Genomic DNA, 6073 nt, shown 5'->3' on the forward strand with positions numbered 1-6073 from the left:
CTGGGTGCTGCAATGGCTGTAGCTTTAGTACTAGTAGTGCATGCCTCCTTGATCAGGTCAATGTCGCAGTGAATGGTAAGAGAGCCATCATGTCCCATGTACCGTGACTTTGCAGATTTCAGGGTGATAAACTGTCGACGCCCCCAACTTCTAGACGCCTTGGTATAAATTTCCTCTGACGCAAGTATTGTCGACGGTCCTTTGCCAGTAGGGTCATCAATCCTGAACCTCCTGTACAACTTGACACTGGCGGTTCCAGGATCAGTCCCTAGATTGAGGAAGACAGATATGTACTTTCCTGAGTTCCCACCCCCCACCGTGGAAAACCCCGATCGTAACCTCCTACCTTGAATGTGTCGGAAGGGATTGCTTGGTCAGTACCATGTCTCCTCTGAACAGAGCTAAAATTAGGGATCCTGAACTCATGTGTGCCACGGACCACCACTGACGAGTTAAAGATGGACATGCTCTTCTCTGGTGGGGGGCGGCTACCTATGGAGGAAGAAGGGGAGCTAGTGCGGCGGGACATGTTGTGAGTGGCAATTCTCTCAGTGACCTCAATTATGAAGGAGCTGCATGTTTCTTTCAGCTCTTTGTACCCCTCCGTCGCCCTCACCGCAGTGTAAACATCAGGATCAGACGCGATATACTCGATGCAGGAATCCTCGAGCTGATGGCAGCTTCCGCGACCTCGCACTAGCAGCAAAATCGGTATGACAGTCATGATGTTGATGCTCTTTACCAGTATGTTCTCGCACATGAGCCTAAGCCTCCCGAGATCATACCGATCCGCAGCGACCAGAAGGTCGCGCACCATGGAATCACTGCTGTTTATGGGAAACTCGTCAGTGTAGATAAAGCGGAGCATGGCACTGAAGGTGGGGGCACTCATGTCATGGATTTTTACACAGCGAGTGGTGCTCTCCCTCATGTGCCTGAGGAGCTCCGCCGCGAAGACGGGAGACCGCATGGCGAGCACGAGCCGGTGGGCGAAGATCTGAGTGCCCTCGACGATAAACGTCACGTCTGATGTATCCAAGCAACTCGTCTCCAAAAGAAGCAAAAGCTTGCCAAATTCCCCGGCAATGGTCGGCGGGGGCACCGGGGAGACGAAGCACTTGGTGGGTTCGGCGGCGGTGGCGGCGTTCTCCTTAAAGACCTCAACGGTGCAGAGGATGGTGAGGCGGTCGTTGGTGCTCACGTAGCGGTCCTCGTGCCCGCGGAACGCATCTGGGAGCGATAGCTTCCAGCTCCTGCCCTGAGCTTTCCAGGAGAAGGTGTTGGCGGTGTCGCTTTTCCACACGGCGGGCGGCCACCGGCCAAGGGGGTCGTCAATGCGGAGGCTTGCCGTAGCGATGACGTCTGAGGGGACGATGAAGGCGCTGAGCATCTCGAGGGTGACGGATTTAAGGTGACGGTCACCTTTGTCGTAGAAGGTGCAGACGAGATGCCAGGCGTAGCCGCCGACCTGGAAGGGTTTAGACTTGATGGTGCAAGGAGCGCCGCCGGCGTGCAATGGTGCGGCGGCGTCCTTGGAGGAGGAGTCTGTGACGCGGGCGAGTGACTTACGGGCTCTGTAGCCGACGATCTGGAACTCGTGCGCGCCTCGGATAACCGCCGACCTGTGCGTCGACGCCGTCCTCTGCAGCGCGGATGCCATTGCTGGCTGGTTGTAGATCGGTCGATGAGAATGTAGCACAAGAACCGCTCGGGAGAAATTAACGCACGCACACCGTATATTGATTTGATTGGACTCTACCCTAAGACTTTCCAAGAATGGTAGACTCATGTACGTACGGAAAGAGCGGATATTAATTAGGTTTTCTCTATATATATGAGGTTTAATTTCTCCCGTATATTGAGTATCGTCAAACTGTAAGTCTCTAAACCTATCATCTACTGTACATCAGATTTTCTAGACGGTTAGACAGTTCGAATTGACATTCAAAATATTTGCAAAATTAATGATAGCTGTTCTGCACTATGTCAATAACGTATTATTCCCAAGTTGTTTTTCTTTATCTCCTGATGCACCAGTGACTGTACATGCGTGGTATCCAGCATGGCATGGCGACTTGAAATTGTGCACTGTGCAGGTTGATTTTTTCGATGCTTTATTACTTCAAGAAGCAATTACATCCAGCCTCTGCATAACCAGGATGCACACAGCCGTTTGTTATCTCAAGTGAACAAAGTTACATAAAGAAAACTAGGCGAGATACATATGGAAACGATGAATCATATGACGCCTAAGGTGTAGGTGGAGCAACTATCCGTAGACTATGCTGCCACCCATGTAGGGAAAACGTATCCCTCGCCGTATCCTCCAACCGTGTACAGATCTCCGTAATCTCGGTTCTTCACACGCTGAAGAGGTAACCACGAACGGAGAATACCTCTGCATTTATAGATGACCTGCAACAAAGAGCAATTTTTGTCATTAAAGATCTTGTCATTTCCACATAGCCACAGCGCCCAGATAACTGCAAGCGCCCCCACCCTAAGAAGCAATTTAAACCTTGAATCGATACCATGAAGCCAATTGCCAAAGACATTAGCGACACTAGTCAGAGGATACAAGGTAGACGCTACTTGGATGACTGGCCATATAGATCTCGCAAACTGGCACTGGAAGAATAAGTGTTTGATGGTTTCATCATGATGACAAAAAACACATCGTGTACTTCCGTGTCAATTCCGCCTAACAAGATTTTCTTTGGTGAGGATAACCCCGCGACGAAGATACCATCCAAAAAATTTGATTTTTAATGGTATCTTCATCTTCCAATTTTTTTTATTATTATCAACTGGTAAATCAGAAAGCAGGATCGCATTGTATAAGGATTTTACAGAAAAAGTACCATCGACATGAAGATTCCATCTAAATTCATCTGGTTCTGGTGATAAATGAATATCTCCGAGCCGCTGAATTAGATTGTTCCATGCCACTAGTCTTTGTCCAAGTAGAACCCGTCTGAACGTCACATTCGGGGGTGAAGTAGCCATTACAGTTGCAATGGTATCACCTTGGCGACGAGCAATTCTATACAAAGCGGGATACTGTTCACTTAAGGGTGCATTGTCGAGCCAAGCATCTTCCCAGAATCGTATTTATGCTCCGTTCCTAATGGAGAAAGTCCCATGTCGAAAAAAGACATTTTTTGTCGCCATAAGGCCAGCCCAGAAGTGTGAATCCCCAGGTTTCCAAACCACTTGAGATAATGTCTTCGAGCCGATATACTTTCTCCGAAGAATTGTTTGCCAAATCCCATCCTCGGTAAGTAGCTTAAAAAGCTATTTACCCAGTAGAGCTGAATTCTTGATCTCCAGGTCATGAACTCCAAGCCCTCCTTGATCTTTGGGACTACAAACTATACTCCATTTAACCAGTCGATATTTCTTTTTCTCGTTGTCCCCTTGCCAAAAGAATATGGATCGATAATAATCGAGTTTATGCAGAATTCCTTTCGGTAGGATGAAGAATGATAACATATACAGTACCATGTTTGTTAGTACCGAATTAATGAGTACCAATCTTCCATCCAGGGACAACAATTTACCTTTCCAACTGCTAAGGCGTTTTCATAATCTTTCTTCCACTAATTTCCATTCCGCAATTGTAAGTCTACGATAATGAATCGGAATACCCAAATAACGAATCGGAAATTGGCCTTGCCCACAACCAAATAACTCTGTATACAGAGCCACATCGTTTTGGGTATCGCCGAAGCAGAACAATTCACTTTTATGGAAATTAATTTTCAATCCCGACAATTGCTCAAAAGCCGCCAAAATTAATTTCAGATTTTGAGCTTTTTCAAGATCGTGATCCATAAATAGAATTGCATCATCAGCGTATTGAAGGATAGATAAACCACCATCAACCAGATGTAGAATCGCCCCTTCAATCTGACCATCAGACTTGGTCCGCTCTATGAGTACAGCCAACATATCCGCTACAATGTTAAACAACATTGGTGATAGCGGATCCCCTTGGCGTAACCCTTTACGTGTTTGGAAATAGTGTCCAGTGTCATCATTAATCCGGACTGCAACACTACCTCCATACATGAAATCATTTATTAGAGCTCGCCACTCAGGCGAAAAGCCTTTCATCCTGAGTGTCTCTTGTAGGAAAGACCACTTGACTTTACCATAAGCCTTCTCAAAATCAAGTTTTAAAATAACCCCATTTAATTTCTTAGAATGCATCTCATGTACCGTCTCATGTAGAACCGCCACTCCATCAAGGATATTACGTCCTTGCATAAAGGCCGTCTGCGATGGTAGAACAACATGATCCGCAACCGTATTAAGTCTAATGGTGGCCACTTTCGTGAAAATCTTGAAACTTACATTTAATAGGCAAATGGGTCTATATTGTTGGATCCTTTCTGCCTCATTAACTTTCGGTAACAAGATAACTTCACCAAAATTTAGACGAAATAATTCTAGTTGTCCAATGTGTAAATCACTGAACAAATCTAGAAGGTCAGATTTAATCGTATCCCAGAAGGTTTGATAAAACTCTGCTGGGAAACCATCTGGACCCGGTGCTTTGTTGCGTTCCGTTTGGAAGATAGTCTTCTGAACCTCTTCCTCAGTATAAGGTGTGGTCAGTAGGCCATTTTCTTCCATAAGAACTTGGGATATATCAGCCGTTAAATCCTCGTTAAGAGAGAAAGTACTTTCCTCCGGAGGACCAAACAGACCCTTATAATAATTAGTAATGTAGGACTTGAGTTGCTCATGGTCTTCAATCAACCCTTCATCTTGAAAAAGAGAGTGAATACGTTTTTTCCGATGTCTCCCATTGGGTAAGCCATGGAAATATCGCGTATTTGAGTCTCCTTCCAAAATGAATTGAGCTTTGGAACGTTGATACAATTTGAGTTCCTCCTCGCGAAGAAGACTCGCCATCTGTGCATTGGATTGATTTTTAAGTTCAATCTCATGCGTAGACAGTGGTCTAACCTCCGCAAGAGCCTCAAGCTCATCAATCACATCTGATAAGCGAGTCTTTTCTTTTTTAAGAATGCCAGCCGTATGTGCAGGTTGATGGATGGAGCAGTGCCAAGATGATTCTGACAGCAACGAAACCGAGCTAGTTCATCGGTTCGTTAGCTCAGTTGACCATGCGGTGTATTCTGGTTCCGGGCTTCATAGCAGCTGTATGAAAGTGGGGGCGAGAACACAGGTGAAATTCAGAGTTCTACCTTTCAGGGTGAAAACCCAAGGTCTGGCCTTAACTGGTTGTGTCTGACAATGACCTTGTTGGAGACATTGTTTTGAGAGCGGGGACTATCTTCAGGGGAAAACCTAAGATCGTTGATCGGGCGACGACGGTGTTAGAGCACTGTTTCCTTCTTGGAGGCGCCATTTTTGGAGAGTCTGTATTTCAGGTGTTGTCTTGGCGGTGGATGTATTGCTGTTGTTAGGTCCGAGATACTGTAGCGGGACTTTTGTTTCTTAGTTTTCTTTTCCTTTTTTTTTTGGCTGTGTGCATCCGTAGTGCCATTAGGGTGGTGCGTTGTTGCAGAGGCTGGGTGTAATTGGTATCTTTTTTATATTAATATATTCCCTTTATCGAAAAAATGCGGTGTATTCTGTTAAATATATCACAAATTTGTCATGATATCCGTCAAAAATATAATCGGGTGGTGTGTTTGCGGGAAAATAACGATGTTATGTAGGAAATTTTTCCTTAGTGTAAAGAATAGTACTTCCACTGGTCCATAAAAAGTGTTGTGGTTTTATTAGTTTACTCACAACACATATTATGGATCGGAGGGAGTAGTATTCCTTTACCGATATAGATTTGTTCTGATTTTACATTATCACATTGATTTGCTCATCACTTATAGATCAGTGGTTAAAAATCAATGTACTTATGGCTAACATAGTAAAGTTCTGATTGAGAAAAACAACAAGTGGATGGAGCGCAGACGAATTACACCCGAGCTTGGGTGCACTCGGTGAATGTGTGGCTGAGGTTGATCCATGAGAATTGGTTGAAATTTGCAATACTGTCTACATCTCTACGATATTGAATGAATATGGATGGTCGGCAGTA

General features: G+C 45.2%; 1 pseudogene; it reads right to left on the reverse strand.

Annotated features, from left to right (window-relative positions):
* The window catches only part of LOC127310576 (uncharacterized), a 2135-nt pseudogene extending 475 nt beyond the window's left edge, over positions 1-1660 (reverse strand).
* Between the last annotated feature and the right edge of the window lie 4413 nt (positions 1661-6073).

This window comes from Lolium perenne, chromosome 6 (assembly GCF_019359855.2).
Source record: "Lolium perenne isolate Kyuss_39 chromosome 6, Kyuss_2.0, whole genome shotgun sequence".
NCBI classification, from domain to species: Eukaryota; Viridiplantae; Streptophyta; class Magnoliopsida; order Poales; family Poaceae; genus Lolium; species Lolium perenne.